Here is a 26592-nt window from a genome sequence, read left to right on the forward strand (position 1 = left end):
TTGCCCTACTTTCTCAGTATGAATCAGGAGGCTTCCTGTCTTGTACCCTCCTCCTTGTGTTTTATCCCGGTATCCCACTTACCTCTGGGCTTAGGTCACCATCCCCCGACGAACCTGGTTTAAAGCCGTCCTCACCAAGTTAGCAAGCCTGCCTGTGAAGATGCTCTTCCCTCTTAGGTGAATCCTTTCTCTTCCTAGCACTCCTTCTTCCCGGAACAACATCCCATGGTCGAAAAATCCAAAGCCCTATCTCCGACACCACCAGTGTAACCATACATTCACCTCTACAATTAGACGGTCCCTACCTGGGCCTTTTCCTTCAACAAGGAGGATGGACAAGAACACGAGTTGTGCCTCAAACTCCTTTATCCTTTTTCCCAGATCCTGTTGATAGGATCCTTTCTAATTAACTTAATACTGTTCATCTCAGTACCAGTTCTGCCACCATTTGTAACATTATCTCTCTTTCACACACCATGGATGCAGGCTCTGTGCTGCAATGAGAAATAGGACATTAAGGTGGCAGCCACTGCTCCAAAGGTCTTGTTCCTCCTCCTGGACACTAAAATTATCATCTCTTCTCATCAGCATTTGTACTCTCCTACATCTCTGCCCCTCACATCTTCACTTCTCACCTATTGCCTTCAACAGTGTCAGGAGATGACAGGGAATTTTCTTCGGAACGAGGAGCAGCAGGAATTCCATTGGGAGGACCTGTTCCCTTTTCTCTGGCTGACTTCATTTTGTGGGAGAATGTCTCATGCAACAGACATAACATAATTTACACAAGGTACTAAAAGGGTGTGTAGGCTTCTGTAAGGCCTAACACCAGGGGCTAAATTAATCCCTGGAGTAACTCCATTATCTGGCCAACCCTTCAATCTGATACAACCAGCAGGTATTTTACCCTTGTGAAACTAAGCCCTTATCTACACTCAATTAAGCCCTTATCTACTTAAGCTATACTAGTATCAAAGGGGTAGCCGTGTAAGTCTGGATCTGTAAAAGCAGCAAAGAGTCCTGTGGCACCTTATAGACTAACAGACATATAGAAGCATGAGCTTTCGTGGGTGAATACCCACTTCTTCGGATGTATTCACCCACGAAAGCTCATGCTTCTATATGTCTGTTAGTCTATAAGGTGCCACAGGACTCTTTGCTGCTTAAACTATACTAGTATCAGTATAACTGAATCCATATTGAGGTTTGTACTGGTATAACTATTTCAATTAAAACAAATAAAAACTGTGAGTAAGCCAGGCCAGGGAAGTAATTACAGTAGCTAATGTTTGTACAGTATAGCACTTTGTAAATGACTTGCTATAGTTATTGTTGTAACTTACAAATCACCCCTCACTGAAGTTTGTTGATTTCAAACAATGTAGATTAAGCGCAATTTTTCCCAGTTATGGAAAGCATGTATACTGCAACCCTCCAGTCTCATTTTCCCCTCTAGCTAGGGATTCATTAACCTTTGCTGGCAAAGGCAACCTGGCTGATACCTTCTGGCCTAAAACTCTTTGAACTCTGGGGTGTCCAACTTGAGACTGCTTGTACCAGAATTTCAAGGGATCAGCTGATGAGAACTGTGGGTGCTCAGCAACTCTGAAAAAATCAAAGAACAAAGGCCCAGATTTTCCATGGTGTTTAGGCACTTACCTCCTATTGAAATCAATGGGAATTAGGGGTGCCTAAATGACTTTGGAAGTCTGGACCTAAGTGTGTCAGGTTGGAACCACCAGAATACATACACAGGATCAATGAAATTTTTGAAATTGTGGTTCTATGTGTATTATGGAAGAGTGGGAACCTAGGCACCCCTGTACTCACACTCTACATACTACTGCAATAATATTTGTACAAAATATGCCTTGTGGGGTATCATATGAAAGCAAATAAAATGCTGGTTATTAATATCATAAAATGCATGTGTTAATTTTATATGCAAAGTTATGAATTCCCTCTGTATGATATTACTATAACATGCTTAAGACCAGACAGCCTAGCGTAAGTAAAGGTGATAAAAAGTCTGTCCTACCAAAGCAGTGTGAGTTTACCTCAGTTTACATATGAATAGTAAACAAAACCATCTAACCAAATCGGCAGGGGTTAGCCTGATCCTCAACTCAAGAGACAGAAAATTAACATAGCTCCTGCACTCCAGAGAGACACAGGAGACTGAATCCCTAGAAGGCCTTCTTGACATCTCTTTGGGGATATAAGGAACAGAGAGAGACTCCTTTACCCTTCTCTTTAGGAGACAAAGGAGCCAAGAGATTTGATCTTGTGATGGGTCCTGGCCAAGCTCAAAAAGAGACTGTGGATGAGAGAAACCATCTTGAACAAAGGCTGTATCTTGAGAGATTAAGTTTTAGATTTTTAGACGCATGTTTTCACTTTTACTTGCTTGTAACCATTGCTACCTTCATCCCTTTCACTTGGTCTATAAAATCATGACTGATGTGGAGAAAGTAGATAAAGAAGTGTTATTTACGCCTTCTCATAACCCTAGGGGTCATCAAATGAAATTTAATAGGCAGCTGGTTAAAAAAGAAAAGGAAGTATTTCTTCACACAATGCACAGTCAACCTGTGGAACCCTTTGCCAGAGGCTGTTGTGAAGGCCAAGACTATAATAGGATTTTAAAAAGAACGAGATAAGTTCATGGAGAATAGGTCCATCAATGGCTATTAGCCAGGATGGGCAGGGATGGTGTCCCTCGCCTCTGTTTGCCAGAAGCTGGAAATGGGCGACAAGGGATGGATCACTTAATGATTACCGGTTCTGTTCATTCCCTCTGAAGCACCTGGCATTGGCCACTGTCGGAAGACAGGATACTGGGCTAGATGGACCTTTGGTCTGACCCAGTATGGCCGTTCTAATGGCATCACTTAATCCCTACTCTTTTGCTAATAATCTTGTTTTGCTTTCATTGTAAATCATCAGTGCTGTGTAAGTTCAGTAAAGTGTGTGCTTCTAGAAAGCTGACAGGCTGGAGTTTTTACTGTCTCTGTAAAGGCAGTAAACCTAACATTTTCTCTGTGAGGGTCCAGTCAGAGGGACTGATCCCTACAGTAGGAAGGTTCGTGTGAATTTCAGGGCTGAAAGGGTACTAAAATCCACCTACAAGGAGTAACCAGGTTGGGCAAAGCCAGAGTGAGGCTTTTTGGGCTGCTGGTAAGCAGTTGGGAATCAATGGTCTGGACCAAAGCTGCACAGTCGCAAGACACCCAGGGTTACAAGGCAGATGGTGACTTAACCCCTTACTGCGTGGGTGAACCCCAAAATGTCACAAAGAAGTTTCACAATGGTTACAGATATCCAGACAGAGTGAAAAGGTTAATTTCAAGCTTTGATAGAAATGTCAGTGAGGGGGGGAAAAACAAACCAAACTTTTTAACCAACCCTAGTGGACACCCTTTAAATTTGAACCAAAGCTAATTTTAAGTGCATCTTACATTTGTTCAATATTTCACACAGCCCTATTTAAAAATAAAATAAAAGTTAATAGTTCACCCCCTCCACCTCCAAGTAGACTGTACATGTCCATGGTCTCCCTTTATCCCACTAACAGGTAAGTCTGTCTCTCAAAGGTTTAAATATGATAAATTTATATCCTACTGCAAGTAATGTACAGTTTACAATTTATATCACTGCCCACATTATTTGGGTTCTTCATAGCTTTGTCAGCAATGCCAAACCTATTGCTGCCTATCCTGGTGGCTTGTTTATGATGTTTCAGACCAGTTTCCTTGTTGACGGAAGAGTCATAGCAAGAAATATTTACTTGAAGTAAAACTCCCCTCTTTGGTCCATGACATAGATACTCTCTTATGTCATGCCTTTTTAATATGAGTAGAATTCATGTTGGTATCAACAGGAGTTCCACACACAGAATGTACAGGAGAGAAGAATTGGAGGAGTATGACAACAATAATAGCCCCTCACTGGCCACAGTATATTAATGACATCTGCTTCTGCTACTGAATGAGACACAGCTAGCCAGTTTTTCTTCAGCAGTGTATCAAATAGTAACAGTAGCTATCTCATAGAGCTGGAAGGGACCCTGAAAGGTCATTGAGTCCAGCCCCTTGCCTTCACTAGCAGGACCAAGTACTGATTTTGTCCCAGATCCTGAAGTGGCCCCCTCAATGATTGAATTCACAGCCCTGAGTTTAGCAGGCCAATGCTCAAACCACTGAGCTATCCCGCCCCCCTGCCTTAAATTAATTGAATAATACAGAAGCAACTATGCTGGAGTAGCAGATCCACTCCCCACCAAGAGGTAAGGGTGCTCAGTCTTTAGTGCCTGCTCCTTCTAACATTTGGTAAAGTTGGGTGTAGGAAACACCTGTGATTATTCTATAAGTTTTTTTGGGCCATTTCCAGATTGAGCATTTCTATGATTAGATTTGTCTGCTTCTGGCAGCTCTTTAGCTGGTTAAGGCTGGCAGGCGACATACAGAGTAGTCTGTATAATAACTATGAAGTTAGAGTCCCAGTTTCTGGTGCTAAACCACCTGCCTAGGCACCCTTGCTCCTCAGGGTGTTTCTGCAGTGAGTCTGCACTCTGCTGATCAAAACAGATGTAACCAGCTGCTGGATCCTAAGTAGAATTTCTCTTTTGTGCTTCACTGCAGAAGACCGCTGAAGACCACGCAAGTACAGAGCAGTTTGGGTCCATGAAAGTGAAAATTGTTTTTCTGTAGAATATAATTTCTCTGATGCCCTTCATATTTAACCCAAAGCACTCAAAACTAGAGAACGGCAGTGCAGATTCTCAGAGCTTCATTGTGCCTTAAAGATATATTTCTGTGTTGAAGGCTGAATTGCACCCCAAAATTGTCTGGGCAACATAATTCACGGTTTGTTCCTTTGCCCACTTCCTAGACAGAGGATAAGAGCCCCAGGCAGAGCACACTTAGAGTCTGACTGGCTCTGCCTGAGCCTAGGGTAATGAATCCCCTCCCACCACACAACTGCCCAGGACAGTCTAGGAAAGTGCAGAAAGGAGACACTGAGACCCAACAATTAGTTACCACTCCCTAATTCTCTGCTGCAGCCCTGACTCAGATTAGAGCTGTAGAGTGCTAAACTGTATTATACTCTTCAGTCACCAGGTAGCAATGTGCATAACATACCTTATTTAAGCTAACTTCAGCCATACCTGGCAGAACATGAAAAGATCTTATAATGAACACATCTGGTGTATATCTCTCTAGGAAGGAAGCTCTGCAGTCAATCCCTATCTGGTACAAAAGCCTGACCTGCTAATAGCAGCACTGCAACCTACTATGTACAAGGTGCACATGGCAGAGCAACCTGGGGGCACCTCTAACTTGCATACAGTTCAGTGTTTCTCAAATGACTAAACACCAGCTGGGGTTAGCAGGAGTGCTGTTGCCCCAGCCTGTTTCTCTGTCTGACCCATGGTATTTCCATGTCAAGCCAAGAAGGTGGTTTTACCTTTTTACCTCCCTTTGCCACCTGAGCAGTCCAAAGAAAACGGAAGAGAGGAGAGAATCTGCCTCGAAGCATTTATTGTAGCTTCTTGACCTGTTTGAAATATGCTTGGCCCGCATGCTGAATATTACTGCTGTAGAAGTCCTAGATAAGATCAGAGATGCATAGTGGTGGGCACTGTACCTGAAAAGAGCAAGAGACAGCTCCTGCTCCTAAGAGCTTGCAGTCTAAATGGACAAGACAGACAAAGAATGGGAGAAAGTTTTCAAATTACATCCTAACAGAGATATGAACTCTGGCCCCGCATGTTAATTCTGTTGCTGAATCAAGGAAGCCATCCAGACACAGATCTGACCGTAAGAATAATATCCCATTGTTTCTTTGGCGGTAGCAAAGTTGGCCTTCAGGGTAAATAAAGGCAAACTGGCCTTTATTTGGCCAAGTACTGAAGACTAAGCTTTTGAAAACTGGTAGATGCCCTAGTTCTGTTGGTTCCTGAACTTACTGAACAGTGACTGCAGATGCATGCAACATTCTGCTGGGAAGTATGAGATCTGGGTTTTTAAATTACACAATATGTGAATTGAAAGTATGTATGTGTAATCTAATTACTGTAGTCTCATAAAGATAGTGCTGACTGCTGCAGCAATGTGCTGAACTTATAACATATAAAGTAGTCTCATTGACTTCAACAAGGGACTACACATGGATATGTAAAGTTAAGCATGTGTGTGCAACTCTGCAGAATTGGAGCCATAGTACTTAACTAGTTGGTTAAAGTAAATTTTAATCTACAGATATTTAGGCAAATAGAGTTGTTCTTTGATCTCATTTTCTTGCATTCAAATGGGTAAAAGGGCAGTGACTGCAAAACTTTTCCTCCTGTCACATGAGAAAGCTTGCACTCTTACTACAGATTTCTCTGCTCTTTGCAAATTGTAGTCTCATGTCACTTGTTAGCAGAACAGCTGTTCATTAACAAAGATTGATCTGAGTTTGTCAATCAGAAACTCTATTGGAGGATGATCCTCTCCACCCCACTGACTAGAAATGTTTTCTTCTATCTTGCTGCCCCCAAAAAGTATGATTTCTATTTCTATTATTTTAATTCAGAAAAAAATATGAGTTCAGTACAACAGAGTATTCGCTAAGCTATTAATTCCAAATGAGAAACTGATTATTGGGACACCCAGTGAAGAAAGAAAATATTTGCATGCCTTGGAAAGAGGGACTAGAGACTGAAATGGAAGATAGGTAATACATTCTGGGTTTGGAGCTGGCGAAGTTCAGTGGCGAGATTGAAAATTTACACCAAGCTTTGCCCTTTTCCCTCAAACTCTCAAATTAAACAAGCTATCACTCTGCTGTGACTGCTTCCAATTATGCTAAACATGATCATTAGATATGATTTACTTTGACCTTGTCCTGCCAATTACCCCATTTATTTGTTGTATCTACCTGTTGTCTCTCTATCATCTACTAAGATTGTAAGATCTTTGGTGCAGGGATTGTCTTTTCTATTGTATGTACATACAGTGCCTAACACACTGGGGCCTTGATTTGGGTCCTCTGGGCACTACCTAATAACTAATAATAATTCCAATCCAATAAGCTCATCCATTTTTGAGTAACTACAACAACAATATGCTTGGACAGTGGAGGTCCATCACACCCAAGGTCCATGATCACACTATACAGTTTTATCCCAAGTGTCTAAGAGCACCACAGGATCATTACTGATCTGGCACAGCCAAGTTAATTGCAGGCGACCGCATTGCCACCACCAGTCCGTGACTGGGCAGTGACCCCCTCCTGACCTCACGTCCAGTCTTCAGAGTTTGATGTGCAGGGACTGTGACACATTGTACCTCAAAATAGCACCCTGTAACCCCCACATTTACCAGGGTCATGTAATTGTGCTATTTCATAGAAAACATGCCATGTAATAGATCACCTGAATGTAATATATCCATGGGGGGAGGGATAGCTCAGTGGTTTGAGTATTGGCCTGCTAAACCCAGGGTTATGAGTTCAATCCTTGAGGGGGCCACTTAGGAATCTGGGGCAAAATCAGTACTTGGTCCTGCTAGTGAAGGCAGGGGGCTGAACTCAATGATATTTCAGGGTCTCTTCCAGCTCTAGGAGACAAGACATCTCTCTCTCATATATATATATATATATATAAAATTATTAATGATCTGTTTAAACCTGTTGTTGTCCTGTCTAAATATGTATATCATTAGTGTGCATAGTTATGAGATTTTGCTGTATGGTTGTTACTGAAATACACTGTAAGTTTGTTAGTGACATACAAATGAGGACCCTCTGTTGCTTCCCACCCAGGAGGGTGCTCCATGACCATTAATCAGCAGGAGAGTTGTAATCAAGGGATTTACAATTCAATAACAGTTGCCCAAGTCTGCACAATGGGGGTTTACTCCATCATTGTGACTCTGCAAAACTCCCCAGGACATGTCTGGGCAAGTGTCTCCCAGGCACATGGATTGCGGCTATAAAATAAACAGTTGCAGCATGTCTTGGCCTCTCTCCTTCCCCACTGGAAGCAACTGGACTACTGAGAAGACAAAGGTCATTTGTGGACACTGGTCCAGGCTTAAGGGGAAGCTTGTGTATCAAGAATTGTAACATGCAGTGGGGTGAGAAAATTGCTGATCTAAATACTGCCTAATGTAATAAGGTTTAAGATTTAGGCCTGGTCTACACTAGGCGTTTATGTCGAAGTTAGCGCCGTTACATCGAATTAACCCTGCACCCGTCCACACCGCAAAGGTATTTAGTTCGACATAGAGGTCTCTTTAATTCGACTTCTGTACTCCTCCCCGACGAGGGGAGTAGCGCTAAATTCGACATGGCCATGTCGAATTACGCTAGGTGTGGATGGAAATCGACGCTAATAGCTCCGGGAGCTATCCCACAGTGCACCACTCTGTTGACGCTCTGGACAGCAGTACGAGCTCGGATGCTCTGAACTGCCACACAGGAAAAGCCCCGGGAAAATTTGAATTTGAATTCCTTTTCCTGTCTGGCCAGTTTGAATCTCATTTCCTGTCTGGACATCGTGGCGAGCTCAGCAGCACTGGCAACGATGCAGAGCTCTCCAGCAGTGATGGCCGTGCAATCTCAGAATAGAAAGAGGGCCCCAGCATGGACTGATCGGGAAGTCTTGGATCTCATCGCTGTGTGGGGCGATGAGTCCGTGCTTTCCGAGCTGCGATCCAAAAGACGGAATGCAAAGATCTACGAGAAGATCTCTAAAGACATGGCAGAGAGAGGATACAGCCGGGATGTAACGCAGTGCCGCGTGAAAATCAAGGAGCTGAGACAAGGCTACCAGAAGACCAAAGAGGCAAACGGACGCTCCGGATCCCATCCCCAGACATCCCGTTTCTACGAGGCACTGCATTCCATCCTCGGTGCGGCCGCCACCACTACCCCACCAGTGACCGTGGACTCTGAGGATGGGATAGTGTCCACGGCTGGATCCTCGGACATGTTAGCGGACGGGGAAGATGAGGAAGGAGATGAGGAGGACGAGGCAGTCGACAGCGCTCACAACGCTGATTTCCCCGACAGCCAGGATCTCTTCATCACCCTTACAGAGATCCCCTACCAACCCTCCCCAGCCGTTACCCCGGACACAGAATCTGGGGAAGGATCAGCCAGTAAGTGTTGTAAAAATCTAAACATTTATTTGTAACAGAACAGGAATATTAACAATTTAAAAAATGGGTTTCTCATGATTAGTTTGATTAGCTTAACGGTTCAGTCATGGGCAGTGCAACTATTGAAAAAAAATCTAGCAATGTCCGGTTTTGCATGATTGTCCTGCCCAAGCCGCTCTACTGGTTAGTCACTGCTACAGCAGCTACAGTAAAATGCGGTCTATATGTCCGGGGATGGAGCAGAAATCCTCCTGTGACATCTCGAGGAAGCTCTCCTGGAGGTAATTGGAAATCCGCTGCATTAGGTTCTTGGGGAGAGCGGCCTTATTGGGTCCTCCGTAGTAGGACACGTTGCCACGCCACGAGACTATCAAGTACTCTGGAATCATTGCTCTGCACAGCATGGCGGCATACGGCCCTGGTCTTTGCAGGCTTTCCCGGAGCATTCTCTCTTTCTCGCTGTCAGAGATCCTCATGAGGGTGATGTCGCTCATGATGACCTGCTTTGAATGAGGTAGGGGAATGTTAGTGTTGGGACTGCTTTGCCGTTCCTTTACAGAACTGTAACCGCTGGTTTGCAGCCACGCGGTGGAGGCGGGAGAGGGGCAGCCGAAAGGGATCGTTCCCGGGGACAGCCGCGAGGGTGTGGGACAGGAGCAGACTTCCTGCTTGCCGAATTGCTGGCAGCAGGGACCGACATTGATTTCAATGTGAAATGAGGCCATTGCTAATATTAAAGTTTTAAGCTGCCACAAGTCTACGGCTTACCATGTCTGCCTGCAACAGAAATTCCGTTCTCCTGAGAGGCTTCTCAAATGTGCTGTAGAAGACCCCAGGCACTGAATGCGAAGGCCGAGAATTTGACCTTGTGCTGAGTGCGCATGTGAGAGGTGCTGTGCATGGTCTTGTTCACAGAGAAAGACTATGTTCTTTGTTCACAACTACATTTATCTTTCTGAGGAATTCACTCCCTTTTTCCCATTCCCACAGCCCCATCTGCGACTGTCTCACAACCTAGCCTGTCATCACACTCCCAGAGGCTAGCGCGGATTAGGCATAAGAAGAAGAGGACACGGGAGGACATGTTCTCGGAGCTTATAGCCTGCTCCAGAGCCCAGGCAGCACAGCAGACCCAGTGGCGGGAGAACTTGACCCGAATGCACCAAGCCAACATGGATCAGGAGGAGAGGTGGCGTCAGGAAGACCAGCAGGCGACTCAAACCCTGCTTGGACTAATGAGGGAGCAAACGGACACGCTCCGGCGCCTTGTGGATGTTCTGCAGGAACGGAGGCAGGAGGACAGAGCCCCGCTGCAGTCCATCTCTAACCGCCCTCCCCCGCCACCAAGTCCCATACTCCCCTCACCCAAAGTGCACAGAAGGAGAGGCGGCAGAGTCCCTGCTAACTCTCACTCCACCCCTGCAGAGAGCTCGAGCAGCAGAAGGCTCTCATTCCCCAAAATTTGACAAGTTCTTTCCTTCCCGCCTGACACAAGCCCCCGTCCAAGTTTCACTTTCCCAGTTCCATGTTTGGTTGATAATAAAAAATACGTTTCTGTTAACTACTGTTTCCATCATGTTCTTTTGCAGGAGGGGGGGATAGGGGGTTGGTAATTCGACAGGACAGTCACCTTTGGCAGGGTATATAGTCGGGGGCAGGCACAGCAGCAGGGCACATACATAGTGCAGTGATGCAGTGACTAGTTACCCTGGTTAGTCTGGGAGGTTGTTTTCATGTTATGTGGTGGGGGGTGGGTTGCTCTGTGACTTTGTGGCAGGGGAGGGCAGTTACAGATCTTAAGCGGCGGTCCTTAGGCAGGATCACAGAGCCACACAGCAGGGGATCTGTAACCGTCCTCCCCCTGCCACAAAGTCACATAGACCCCCCCATACACACAGTCCCTATCAGGAGGGGTGACAGGCTCCGTTGAAACAACCATCCCACCGCAGCGGAGCCTGTCAATCCTTGAGTTTAGAAGCTGCATTCGCGCCACTACAGTACACCCGCTCCGCACCACAGTCTGCGTCCCAGTTTTAAAAAATTCCCGCGAATACAGTATTAAAGAAAACGGTGTGCTTTAACAAAGTAGAACTATTTTTATTTTGAAACGTGTGTTGGAAGTGGGGTGAAGGGGGTATGTAACTGGATAGGATAGTCAACATTAACTGGGCAAAGAAATGGGGGCAGGTTTAGCTTCTCAATACACAAACTTTAAAGTCACAGGTTACCCTGCTCACTCAGGAACTTTGCTTTCAAAGCCTCCCGGATGCACAGCGCTTCCCGCTGGTCTCTTCTAATCGCCCGGCTGTCTGGCTGTGAGTAATCAGCAGCCAGGCTATTTTCCTCAACCTCCCAACCTGCCATAAAGGTCTCCCCCTTGCTCTCACAGAGATTGTGGAGCACACAGCAAGCTGCAATAACAATGGGGATATTGGTTTAGCTGAGATCACAGCGAGTCAGTAAGCTTCTCCATCTCCCCTTGAGACGGCCAAAAGCACACTCCACCACCATTCTGCACTTGCTCAGCCGGTAGTTGAAGAGTTCTTTTTCAGTGTCCAGGGCGCCAGTATAGGGCTTCATGAGCCAGGGCATTAGCGGGTAGGCTGGGTCCCCGAGGATGACTATAGGCATCTCCACATCCCCAAGAGTTATTTTGTGGTCCGGGAAGTAAATACCTTGCTGCAGCTGTCTAAACAGACCAGAGTTCCTGAAAACACGAGCGTCATGAACCTTGCCCGGCCATCCCACGTAGATGTTGGTAAAACGTCCCCTGTGGTCCACCAGTGCTTGCAGCACCATGGAAAAGTAGCCCTTTCTGTTAATGTACTGGCTGGCCTGGTGTTCCGGTGCCAGGATAGGGATGTGAGTTCCATCTATGGCCCCACCGCAGTTTGGGAATCCCATCGCTGCGAAGCCATCTATGATCGCCTCCACGTTTCCCAGGGTGACTACCTTTGGCAGCAGTACATCAACGATTGCCTTGGCTACTTGCATCACAACAACCCCCACGGTAGATTTGCCCACCCCAAACTGGTTCGCGACTGACCGGTAGCTGTCTGGCGTTGCAAGCTTCCACAGGGCTATGGCCACTCGCTTCTGGACAGTCAGGGCTGCTCGCATCCGGGTGTCATTGCGCTTCAGGGCAGGGGACAGCAACTCACAAAGTTCCAGGAAAGTTCCCTTCCGCATGCGAAAGTTTCGCAGCCACTGGGATTCATCCCAGACCTGCAGCACTATGCGGTCCCACCACTCAGTGCTTGTTTCCCGTGCCCAGAATCTCCTTTCGACGGCATCAACATGACCCATTGCCACCGTGATGTTCTCGGCGCTGGGTCCCCTGCTTTCTGAGAGGTCTGTGCTACTCTCAGACTTCAGGTCATCACCGCGTTGACGTAGCCTCCTCGCCTGACTTTTCTGCATCTGCCTCAGGGAAAGGTGTATGATAAGTTGCGAGGCGTTGAGAGCGGCCACAACTGCAGTGATGGTTGCAGCAGGCTCCATGCTCGCAGTGCTGTGGCGTCCGCGCTGTCACTGACTAGAAAAGTGCGCGAACTGATTTCCCGCCGGCGCTTTCAGGGAGGGAGGGCGGGAGTGATGGACGGATGACGACAGTTACCCAAAAGCACCCTGGACACATTTTTTTTACCCAGAAGGCATTTGCGGCTCCACCCAGAATTCCAATGGGCAGCGGGGACTCCGGGAACTGTGGGATAGCTGACCACAGTGCACCACTTCCAATGTCGACGCTTTCCCCGTTAGTGTGGACTCACAAAGTCGAATTACTGTCCTTAGTGTGGACACACACGTTCAACTTTGCAATATCGATTCCAAAAATTCGATTTAAGTAAAATCGAACTACTCTCGTAGTGTAGACAAGGCCTTAGACTGTACCTTTCTTTTATTTTCTTTGATAACTGTCTGATTTTTTATGCCTACCACTTATAATCTTTCTTTCTATAGTCAATAAATCTGTTCTGTACTTTACTTAAAACAGGGTGTTACAGTTGAAGTGCTTTGGAAAACTCAGCTCAGGTAAAAAAGCTTGTGCATGTCCTCTCTCCATTGAGGGAATGATGGACTGGGTAATAAATGTACACTGGTCAGGCTTCTGACCAGGGCAAGACGGTACAGCTCTGGGGTGTAAGGCTGGAGAGCTAGGGGGATTTGGCTGGAGTCTCTCTATTGTTAGTTCATGAGTGACTGGAAGCAGCATTCATGTAACTCAGTTGAGTGTGTCCCTGCTTATGGATGTCAGTGTGACTGTAGTACCTGCCAGAGGTTTTCAGCTTGTCACAGCATCACAGGGTGAGAGGGAGCTCAGGTTAGAGTGACAGCGGCTTCAGCAGTACCCTGAGTTCAGTTTGCACTCTGGGGATCCCATCACAGGAACCAATCTATTGTGCAACAGAACAGCATGGGGGCCAGGACACTTCCCTGCTTCTCCCTGGATCTATTGTGAAACCTGTTAGACCTATGGGACCCCAATGCACCCATGCCCCTGGGGCATTATGTAGGTCTTGAATTAGCCAAAGGAGAATAGCTAGTCCCAAACTATTCCAAAACTGTTTGTCAGTAAGCACTCTTCAGCAGTAGCTGTTCTAAAGCCCCAACCAGTGCTGGAATTTAATAGAACCAGTAGCCTGGTGCCTCTGAAAGTTTGCAGTTACCCTGAGATGTTGTACAATGAAGCTGCAGTGTTAGAATTTTGCTCACATTTATGCTGAGATGACTAACATAACCAAGCTAGACTGTCTTTCTTCTTTTGGCTACTTGAGATCTTTTTTTCCCTCTCACCAGGAAGTTATAAAAACTGGGAGCTGTAATGAAAGTACCCAACCACAATTATAATGCTGCTATGAGGCACTATGATTAAATAATAACTTCCAAGTGAGCTGGATTTTGTCTCATTCAAAATCATTGGTCCGATGTAGGTCAGAGCATTTACAGTAAATAAATCTATGTGTTTTCTCTGTTTCAGAATACGTGATTCATCTTGTGAATTACAGGTGCAACACCATTCACCTAATCTCATATAAACTCTCATAAACCAGATGATGGTGATTCATTATTTGTGTGAGGGTTTGTATTCCAAAGATGACATCTTCTGGGTAGATCTGACACATGGGCTTTTTAAAGCTTCACCTTTACCAGTGTTTTAGGTCTGACAACTTTTGATATAACTGTGCTAGACAGGCTTTTGCTTTGGTTTTAGCAAAGCAATGGAACAAAAAATGGGGTGGTGATGGTAGAATAAAGGGAAGAGGCTTATAGAATCATAGAATATTAGGGTTGGAAGAGACCTCAGGAGGTCATCTAGTCCAATCCCCTGCTCAAAGCAGGACCAACAACAACTAAATCATCCCAGCCAAGGCTTTGTCAAGCTGGGCCTTAAAAACCTTAAAAAAGCTGATCAGGATTTTAATATGTCCTTGAGCACTTGTGTCAAGTTGTTCTTTGAAAACTCCCTTTGCTCTTCTGTTGAGTGCTTTTATATCTTGTAAGTGACTCAATTATCTATTTAATCTGAAAATAACATAGCGCAGGCTAGCGCACTTGAACTAATGTGTGACATTTCCACCTATTGGCTCTTTGCTTTTGAGCCCTTCACATTTCTTTTTGGTGAGCTTGCCCGATCAGATTAGTTTTAGTACAAATGCCAAGCTGGTTAGAGCTGCACTCCCCCTGCCGAGCTCTGCATGGGTTTCTGAGGACACACCAGTCATTGTTTACAGCAGCACAAGTTAACACAAAGTACATATCTGATTTCTACTGTTTGCTTATATAATACCGAGACCACACTGTTTCTGAGCTTCCTGCTGAGAAGCACAGGCTGATTTTCCTTCTCTGCTCCAGATTAACACCCGCACCTCTTGGAAATGAGGCAATCTCACAGATTGCCAGTCTACCAAGTATAGGTATAGAATATAGTCAGGTGATAGACAAAAAAGTAGAACAGGAGTACTTGTGGCACCTTTAATAAATTTGTTAGTCTCTAAGGTGCCACAAGTACTCCTGTTCTACTTTTTGCGGATACAGACTAACACAGCTGCTACTCTGAAACCAGACAAAAAAGTACCACTGTTAGTGGAAAGAAACCCATATGAGGAAAGTTTGCAGCCATACTACCTTGGATTTGCCTAGTCAGATACCCTAACCAAAAAAAAAAAAAAAAAAAAACCACCACACACCACTGGGCCTGTAAATCTTTGCATGGGAAATGACCCAGGAAAAAATCTAGGGAGTAGTGACACCTTTATGGTGATTTGGGGAGAAATTAGAGTGTGGAAATATGCACCAAGAGCTAATATTGGACTATTAAAAACAAATAGGAGGAACAGTCAGACACTCAATCTGTCAGTCTATCATCGATCCTGAACAAAATAATGGAGCGCTGATATGGAATTTGATTGATAATGAATTTAAGGAGGGTAATATAATTAATGCAAATCAACATCGGTTAATGGAAAATAGATCCTGTCAAAATAACTTGATATATTTTTATTTTATGAGATTACAAGGTTGGGTTGATAAAATCACTATGTAATATACTTAGACTTCTATAAGGCATTTGACTTGTTACCACATGGCATTTTGATTAAAAAACTAGAGTGATACAAAATTAACATGGAACACATTAAATGGATTAAAAGATGGCTAAATTATAGGTCTCAAAATTTAATTGTAAATGGGGAATCATCATTGAACACCTGAGTTTTTACTGTGGTCCCACAGGGATTGGGCCTCTGCTATTTAACATTTGTATCAATGGCCTAGAAGAAAACAAAATAATCACTGATAAAGTTGCAAATGACAAAAATTGGGAGAATGGTAATCAAGAGAATAGGTCTGTAATGGGTGTGACTCACCACTCTGGTGCCTTCTCAGCCTGTCTTGGGAATTAGCTCTGCAGTTAAGTGCACCCCCTTCAGGTGGTTTATTGCTGCTGTGACTCCCGCTCTTGGACCCGCGTCTCTTCAAGGACCCTGGTGTCCTTCAGCGACACAGGTTTCCGGCCAAGCCATACACTGTGCTCCCCACTTCCTGGAGACATGCAGTCTGCTGTTCAGCCACTTACTGCCAGTGGCAAACGGCCATCCATGGTCTAGCCACTTCCTGTGTGGCTCCAGCACCCTCTTTACACTTGTATCAGGGCCTCAGTCTGCAACTCCCCCGGCAGCCAGCCAGGAGCTGTCTCTGGCTCCCTTGGCCTCTGGTTGCAGCACTCCTCTGCCCAGGGTGCTGCAAGTTCTCTTGGCCCTTCAGGGACAGTCCTTTTCCCAAAGAACTAGCTTCCTCTGCTTGGCAGCCCCCTTTTTATATGGGCCTACTTGGCCCTGATTGGCTGCTCCCTTCAGCCTTCCTCTGATTATCTGCCTCCGGTGCAGCTTCCCTAGGGCTGCTTTTTAAATCCTTTTTTTTGGGGGGGGTGCCAGTGAGTGGAAGCCGCCCCATCACAAGGCCACTGATATAGGGAGATCTGGATCGCTTGGTAAGCTGGGTACAAGCAAACAATATGTGTTCTAATGTGGCTAAATCTAAATGTATACATCTAGCAACAAAGAATGTAGGCCATCCTTAGAGGAGAGGGGATTCTACTCTGGGAACCAGTGACAGAAAGATTTTGGGGTTGTGGTGGATAATCAGCTGAACCTGAGCCCCTAGTGCAGGGGTTCCCAAATTGGGGTTGTGACCCCTCAAGGGGGTCCTGAGATTATTACATGGGGGATCACAAGCTGTCAGCCTCCACCCCAAATCCCTCTTTGCCTCCAGCATTTATAATGGTGTTAAATATATTAAGTGTTTTTAATTTATAAGGGGGGGTCACACTCAGAGGCTTGCTATGTGAATGGGGTCACCAGTACAAAAGTTTGAAAACCACTGCCCTAGTGCAACGCTGTGGCTAAAGGACTCATGCAATTCTTGAATGCATAAACAAGGGAATCTCAAGAGGGAGTAGAGAGGTTATTTTATCTCTGTATCTGGTGCTGGCGCAACAATTGCTGGAATACTGTGTCCAATCCTGTGGCCACAACTGAAGGAGGTTGATGAATTGGAGAGGGTTCAGAGAAGAGTCACAAGAAAAATTCAAGGGTTAGAAAACAAACTTTATAGTGACAGACTCAGGGAGCTCACTGCATTTAGCTTAACAAAGGCAAGATTAAGGGGCGTCTTGGTTACAGTCCATGAGTACTTACAAAGAGAACAAATATATAATGGCTCTTCAATCTAGCAGATAAAGGTATCACAGGATTCAATGGCGGAAATTTGAAGATATACCTAATTTCCAGTCTGAATTTGTCTATGTTTTTAACAGAGAGAGTAATTAACCATTATAATAATTTACCAAGGGTCATGGTGGATCCTCCATCACTGGTAATTTTTAAATCAAGATTGGATGTTTTTCTAAAAGATCTGCTCTAGGAATTATTTTGGGGAAGTTCTCTGGCTTGTGAGGTCAGACAGGAGATCTGACTAGTTGATCACAATGGTCCCATCTGGCCTTGGAATCTATGAAAATATAAGCCGTATGCAAGAACAATCTGAGAGCTTTGTTAATCATTGCAATACCTAAGAGTGGCAACTGAGTAGGTGACAGTCAGTCTGTCATCTGAGTCAGCACTGGAATCTGTGCCCCAGTATCTTATGAGGAGGTATTCTGCTGCTTGTTGGATGAGAGCTACAGTCCTGACAACCTGTTATAATTTTACAAAACCCTGGTATTGATTGCTTGAAGTCCACCCCTCCTTTCAATATTACCACACACCAATTAATAAATGCTGGGGATGAAAATACCCGTTTTCCTCTCCTAAGAAACAGTGATGTTGCTTATCTAGTGCTTTGAGAATTATTCCTAAATAATGGAAAAATATCCAAGGCAAACTGTTCAGGTTGGAGTTTGATTTGATTGTCAAGGGGCAAGAAGAAAATGGGGGACATAAGAATACAGAGCACAAATTAGTGGGAGGAAGGAATCCAATGGTCTGAGGAGGTTAGAGAGGAGACCTGAGATTAGGGAATGTTGTTAAAGAGACTATATTTAAGTCCAAAAATCAAGGACTTTGGGGGTTGGGGGAGCAGGGAGGAGTATTTTCCTTAACTTTCTATTGAAATCAATGATTCTATGACAGTCTGTCCTTTGCATGAGAGCCCTCTGTGGACCAGAGGGGAAGGTGACTAGAGACTGAATGAATGAGATTATAGGAAAAAAGGCAAAGAAGATGGAGCAAATGAGGAGGGGGTACTATTTCTTCCTCTTCCTGTTGCAAGACTCTTCTCAGATGCCCCCATAAAAAGGTGTAAAATCTGATAGCTTGCGCTTTAGAGCTCCTGGCCAGCTGAAAAGTGGGATGTTCCAGGACTGTCTCTCTTAGATTCCATGGTGATACCTGCTAAATAAAAAGCTAAGTGCTGCCACCTTACTGGCTGTTTGCAGTGCAGTAACCGAGTGCCTGCACCAGTTGCCTCAGCACAAAAGACTATCTGAAGCTGTATGAGGGCAGCAGTGCCTGCAACTGTTAAAAGAAAACTGGAGACATGAGGTCCCCAGGCCAGACTAGGCTCCCATGTCCAATTACCAGGCTTCAGCAACCACATGGCACCACTTTCACTGAGCGACTGCTGTTCAAATAAATAATTTTTAGAGTTATTCCCTGGTTGAATGTAATTCGAATAATATAGATGTTCTGCATAAGATGTAACATTAATTAAAAGATGTCAAACGGAATTCTCAGATCTTACAGCTAAATATTTGTTACAAATTTGTCTACCCATTTGGAAGTGGGTTACAAATGCTCGTGAGTGTCTCTCCTCAACCAGAAATTGCTCCCTGTTAGATCAGGGAGGAGATTAAGTGGGAGTATGAGAATGCTGATCTCACAGCAACCAGAAACTGGCATATGAACCAGTTATAAAGCCAGGATGTAAATCTACCCCACACTGGCCTGCTGCACACTAAGTTGTCCTGTTGACCCTGCTGCTGCACACTCAAAGTTTCATCGTGTACATTGACATAATTCATGCTAGGGTTGACATGGCAAGTTAGAGAGACCTAATGCATTTCCCGCCCTCTGAGATCTTCTTTAAGGGATGGGTCCAAAGCCCGCTGAAGTTAATGGAAAGATTTCCGCAGAGTTCAGTGGGCTTTGGATCAGTCTTATAGTTGCTGAAGTCTATGTAGTTTATCACAGTGAAGAATGTCTGAGCCTCTGAATGAGAAATTGTTTTAATAAAATCTTTACCAAATTAAGCTGTTGTATATACTGCACTTTACCTTGCATCTGACATCCACAAGTTCAGTCACCATATCAGTATAGTCCTATGACCCATCATAGATGCTTATAAAAATTATGGTAACATTTTATCATTCTGTTTGTTTAGAAAAGAATAAATCAGAATTAAGGGAACAGACAAGATTTCTGTTTTCAGAACTGAAATGCAGAGACATTATGCTGCCAGGGCTCATGTTTATCAGAGGCCAGCAACATTTTCACTATAATCAGTTTGAACTACTTTCCTATTTTGAGGTATAAGCCAGTTTTCTGTTTTCCATTTCTCTCCCCCATTGCTGTTGTTTCTGCAGGCCAAGACATTTTATAGATATAGATATTTTCCAACACGTTATCATTAGGGGTGTGTGTGTGTGTATAAATAAAAATAAATGATAATGTGTTGGAAAATATCAATGACTAAAGGAGAAATATGCAATTAAAGGATTATTTAAAATATGTTTAAACCCCGATTATACAGATTTCAAAGAATACAAATTATTGCCTTCTCTGTTTAGTTATATATTATGATGTTTTGTGGTTTCTTAATATAGTACAGCTTAGGGAACATTCATTCTGACTTTCTTTCAATTTTATATAAAAAGAGCTTCTATTCCCAGGACCGGCTCTAACTTTTTTGCCGCCCCAAGCAAAAAAAAAAAAATAAAATAAAAAACCACCATGGCCCGCCGTAACAACCCCCACCCACCCAGAGCGCTGCCCCACCGAACCAAAAAAAAAAAAAAAAAAAAAAAAAAAAAAAAAAAACACACAACACACCACAAACAAAAAACCCTGAGGGCCACCCCTTACAACGTGCCGCCCCAAGCATATGCTTGGTCGGCTGATGCCTGGAGCTGGCCCTGTCTATCGCAGACACTGTTCTTGAACACTTTCTAAAAACAAACTCTATAAAGATGAGAACATCTCTTCTAGCAATTTATACGAAGCCACATAATAATTTTAAAGAGGAAAACTAAATATAAATAGTCTACTAACTATATACTACTGTGATGTGCAATATATTTTAAATTAACTTTTTTAAAAAATTGATCTCTGGCCAATTAAATAGAAGCATGTAAAAAAAATAAATAGTGAATTGTTGATTTGTATATTTTTCCTTCAATATTTTCTGGATTTTTGTAATTACTAGCCACGTTTTCTGTTGGTTTTATGTGCAAAAATGTGGCTTAAATTGTATGCTCAAGTGGGTATGTTAGACATCTAAATACCCATTTGTAAATGTAGTTATGAACAAGTAGCCTTTATCTACTGAAAAGATGGCTGTAAAAATACACAACATGCCATTGGTTGCAGCCAACCACTAACTTTTTGGAAAGTTGTTTTTCTCTTTGTACCTGGCTGTTGAGTTCAGACATTAAAAACTGGTAGGACAATCTCAGGAGTGATTTGACACTGTTGATTTGGGGCATCCCAGCAACAGCCTTGAATAAATCACATTTTTTAAAATGGATGATGATGGGAGAATCCTAGCTTGGAAGCAGTTGTGAGAGTTTTGATCATTAGACTCACTGTCAGCCTTATAACAGTGATTTTAGGAGTAACTGGATGAATAATCTAAGAAGAGTTCTGATTGACTTCTACCATTCTCACCTGTAGATGACCTTTAAGATGGGTTGATGGGGGTGGCGGAAAGCCGCGGCCAGCACATCCCTCGGCCCGTGCTGCTTCCCGCAGCCCCCATTGGCCTGGAGCGGCGAACCACGGCCAGTGGGAGCTGCGATCGGCCGAACACGCAGACACAGCAGGTAAACAAACTGGCCCGGCCCGCCAGGGTGCTTACCCTGATGAGCCGCGTGCCAGAGGTTGCCGACCCCTGATATAGATGTTATTTTAGGACCTTATTTTGCAAGGTGCTGAGTGCATGAACTTCCATTTAAAAAAGAGTAAAGGGCTATTACAACCTGGCAGGACTGGGCCCTTAATCTTTGTTCACACTCATTGCACTGACATCTTTCTTTGGAAACTGAACAAGTCAGTCATTTCCAATAACCCTGGACACAAGTGGATGTTCTAGATACTTTATTTCATTTAAATTCCTCTAATAAAGAGTTGTTTGTAGGCATCTAACACACACAGCTACAGAATGGGAGTTGGGGAATTATGCATTTAAGAGGGAACCCTCGCCTAAATTTGTTAAAATAGGGTCAACTCTTGCCTTAGGGCCTAATCTAAAGCCCATTGATTTCAATACACTTTGGATCAAATCCTTTCTGAGTATAATTATAGCTCAAACATTCTCAAAATGGCCCTAAATCATGGTTCTCAAACTTCATTCCACCATGACCCCCTTCTGACAACAAAAATTACTACACGACCACAGGAGTGGAGACAAAAGTCTGAGCCTGCCCGAGCACCACTGCTCTGGATTGGGGGAGGCGGGGGAGGAGGGAGGGCACACCCAAGGGCTTTAGCCCTAGGCAGAGGGGTCTGTGACCTGAACTCTGCCGCCCAGGGCTGAAGCCCTCGGGCTTTGGCTTCAGCCCTAGGCAGTGGGGCTCGGGCTTTAGCCCCAGGCCCCAGCAAGTCTAAGCCAGCCCTGGCAACCCCATTAAAATTGGCCTACTTTACGGTCCCAACCCACAGTTTGAGAATTGTTGCCCTAAATGATTGCTCAACATTATGGGTGAAATTGTGGCCCCATTGAAGTAAAAGGCAAAACTTCCAAGGATTTTTTCACCTTATGCCTCTAATCCAGTGGCTCTCACCTTTCCAGACTTCTGTACCCCTTTCAGGAGTCTGAGTTGTCTTGTGTACCCCCATGTTACACCTCACTTAAAAACTACTTGCTTCCAAAAATCAGACATAAAAATACAGAAGCGTCAGAGCACCATTACCGAAAAACTGCTGACTTCCTCATTTTACCATACAATTATAAAATAAATCAAGTTGAATATAAATATTCTACTTACATTTCAGGGTATAGTATATAGCACAGTATAAACAACTCGTTGTCTGTATGAAATTTTAGTTTGGGCTGACTTCACTAGTGCTTTTTATGTAGCCTGCTGTAAAAGTAGGCAAATATCTAAATGAGTTGATTTACCCCTTGGAAGACCAGAACCACAGCTCTAATTTACCTCTCACTGATGGTTTGCAGGATCCTATGTAAATATTCATTACATTTATGAAGTTTAATTAGCAGAGTACACATCTGTTCTGTATGTACAATAGTTTCTGTGAAATATCCTCTCTAGCTGAAACTTTCTTTGACGTCTGTTATCCAGGGTGTGTCTTCAGGTTAGTTCATTGGAAAACAATAACCTAGAACACACAAAGCTTCATGCTCTTATTTGCTCTCATTCTAAATTAATAAACCCCCTATAACTATTTTTGGACAAACTGAGACTTCCCAGCATATGCTTTCGTGAACTTTTTAAAATTCATCTTCTCTCCTCCTTATGAATGCATTTTTCAGCGGTTGCTAATAACCCCACTTGCTAATGCTGCTATCACCTTTAGTTAATCAGCCCTGTAGGGAATCCATCACAAGCCTCATTGCAGTCATTGCTGGTGACAAAGCAAAATGAAACCTCCTACAGTCTGCAATAGAATATAAACCACACAGTGACTGTTAAGCAGTGAAAACATTTGGAACAAAAGTAGTTTAATGAAGTAGCTCTTTCCATTCCATTGCAGTCACTAACCTCTGCCAAATTCATGTATGTTGTTTTAATTGTGGTTTTTTTCCCCCTATGAATCACAAACACCTCTGCAGAGAAGAAAAGTTCAAAAGCTGAAAAGGAGTTAGGACACTTAATCCTTTCTGGTCATACATCAACTCAAATTCAACCCTTAAAAACATATGGGCAGATAATGTTTGTGTTTTTGTGTATTTACATATTGTGACAAAGTTCCTCCTCTATCTTGGTGGGTCCTGTGCTTATTGGCAGATTTTCTTGCCTCAGAGATTCACCATGTGGGTTGGGGAACAGCCCAGAGACCTTCCCCTCTGGAAGAACCCACAGTCCAGGTCAATTGGGAGGTTTGGGGGGAACCCAAGCCCACCCTCTACTCCAGGTTCCAATGGACTGCAGCTGTCTATAGTGCCTCCTGTAACAGCTACAACTCCCTGGGCTACTTCCCCATGGCCTCCTCCAAACACCTTCCTTAGTCTCACCACAGGACCTTCCTCCTGGTGTCTGATAACATTTGTGCTCCTCAGTAGTAGTGGTGGTGGTGGTGGTGGTGGTGGTGGTCCAGCAGCACAGCACACCGTCAGCTCCTTGCACCTCCTGCTCCCAGCTCCTCACACTCCCACCACAAACTGAAGTGAGCTCCTTTTTAAAACCCAGGTGCCCTGATTAGCCTGCCTTAATTGATTCTAGAAGCTTCTCTTAATTGGCTCCCGGTGTCCTAATTAGCCTGCCTGCCTTAACTGGTTCTAGCAGTTCCTGATTACTCTAGTGCAGCCCCTGCTCTGGTCACTCAGGGAACAGAAAACTACTCATCCAGTGACCAGTATATTTGCCCTCTACCAGACTCCTGTACCCCACTGGTCTGGGTCTGTCACAATATATATTGGTAGAGGTCAACAATGTAATCAAAAAGAACAGGAGTACTTGTGGCATCTTAGAGACTAAAATTTATTAGAGCATAAGCTTTTGTGGGCTACTGCCCACTTCTTCGGATGCATATAGAGTGGAACATATATTGAGGATATATATATACACACATACAGAAAGCATGAACAGGTGGGAGTTGTCTTACCAACTCTGAGAGGCCAATTAAGTATTCTCACACTTCTTATCAAACTGTCTGTACTGGGCTAGCTTGATTATCACTTCAAAAAAATATTTTTTTTTCTCTTACTTAATTGGCCTCTCAGAGTTGGTAAGACAACTCCCACCTGTTCATGCTCTCTGTATGTATGTATATATATCTCCTCAATAGATGTTCCACTCTATATGCATCCGAAGAAGTGGGCACTAGCCCACGAAAGCTTATGCTCTAATAAATTTGTTGGTCTCTAAGGTGCCACAAGTACTCCTGTTCTTTTTGCGGGTACGGACTAACACGGCTGCTACTCTGAAAAGTGTAATCAAATAATCCCTATCTATGCTGTATTCTGTTAATTCAGAGATCAAAAGGACATCTTATCATTTAAATGAACTGTAAACATAGGATATCGCTGTATTCATCTCTATTTGAAATGTATAGCAAATCATCTGTGAATGGTGGAAAAACAGCCAATTGCCTTATGTTAATCTGTGTGAATAATTACCAGTGATGCTTAGGAAATGGGTCCACTTCAAAGTCCACATGAGTACCTATTGTTCACTGAAGGACTCCAAGCTGTCACAAGAAGGCCTGAAATTGTATAAAGATGTTTGGGTCCCAATCCTTTTTATCTCAGATCTGCTTGAGGTTTCATGCAGAGGAAGCCTAAGTCATAAGGACTGAAATCCCATTTCTGACTGGGCCACCCTGAATATAAACATTGGACTAAAACTTATTAACTATTTCTGAAAGAACTCTTTGCAACTACAAAGCTCACCATCTCTGCTAAGAATCTGGACCTCAAGAATTGAACTCATGTCTGTATGTATACTGATCTTTGAACCAATTTTTTCTCTCCTTTTTTTAATAAATTTTAGTTTAGTTAATAAGAATTGGCTGTAAGCATGTATTTGGGTAAGATCTGGAATATTCATTAACCTGGGAGGTAATGTGTCAGATCCTTTGGGATTAGTAGAACTTTTTTATATGATGAATAAGATAACATTTTTGACTTGGGTGTCTAGGTGGAGGGCAATGACAACTACCAAACTGTGATGGATACAAAATAGTGACCTGCAGCTGAAAGACTCTGTATATGCCATTGCCCTGAGCCATCCAGTCTCCATGACTCCTGACTTCTTAACCTGTGTCCCAAACCACCTCTGACATTGATCTACCTTTGTATTCTTGTTTATGTCACTTAGCCTCTCTGTACTTGTTTCCCCTTCTGTAAAACAAGGTTGTGATTTTAAGACTACACATTTCTTTGAAGACAAAATGTGCAATATGGGTATTATTACAGTAAAGACAAATGCCACACAGTTGGCTGTTGGTGTCTTGACTGCTACTGAATGTAAACAAGACAATTCCCAGCTAATCAATTCATTGAGATAGCTGCTTGATGACATTATTTATACAGTGTATGCTTTGTTCTGGGATGAAAACAAGGCGATTTCCCACCCAGATTCTTTTAGGCCCCATTTGTGCCAATTATTTTGCTTCTCTTTGCCAAAAGCTAAACACAGCTCTCATTGAAAGGAGTTGCATCACAGAGAACAATATGCTGTAAAGTAACCTGCCCATCAAAGTTTAAAAACAAGCTGACCTTGCTTTGTTCAAGGGAAGACACAGAAACCCCATGTAAAGAATAAGCTGATGCTCTTTGAAAGCAAACTTGTTTAAAGCAAATATTCAGTGTGTGCTCAGAGATGTGTATCTCTGCATATATTGATTCTTAAGGCACTGGCTGAACCACAGGTATTTAACACCTTTGAACTTGGCCACTTCCTAAGAGCTAAGAGGGATCTACTAGGAAGCACCTTGCTAAGATTTCTGGCTGGTAAATGCCTGGCTGAGTCAGGGTTAGAGATGGGCTCAAGTGAAGAAGTTTGGCTCAAAAAGGGTTGAGAGGTGGCAAGCTGGGTTTTGATTTGGCCTATTCCTGATGTGTGGCCCATCTGTGAAGTGTGGATTTGGAAGTTGAGAGGTATTTGTATTTGGGGTTTTAGTTTGAACCCATCTCTAGTCTGACTCACATCTAGTCTGCCATCAGAGTCCCAGCTGGGGAATCCTTTTCTCCCCTTTGCTTACCTTCCTGCTGTAACTCACTCCCCTGCTGCCAGTTCACAGCTCCTCCCTTCAAATATGAGCAAACATAGCAGAGATAACGTGTAGGGGGGTCAAGTAAAGACTATAATGGAACTAGCACAAAGGTCAAAGTGCTTCTGTGCAGGCCCACAGTGCGCTGAGATTGCCACACTAGGAAGACTAGAATCTTCCACTACTCAGTGGAGGGGACTATAGAGCCTAGTCCACACTAACCCCCCACTTCGAACTAAGGTACGCAAATTCAGCTATGTTAATAATGTAGCTGAATTCGAAGTACCTTAGTTCGAACTTACCGCGGATCCAGACGCGGCAGGCAGGCTCCCCCATCGATG

Source organism: Malaclemys terrapin, chromosome 3 (assembly GCF_027887155.1).
Source record: "Malaclemys terrapin pileata isolate rMalTer1 chromosome 3, rMalTer1.hap1, whole genome shotgun sequence".
NCBI classification, from domain to species: domain Eukaryota; kingdom Metazoa; phylum Chordata; order Testudines; family Emydidae; genus Malaclemys; species Malaclemys terrapin.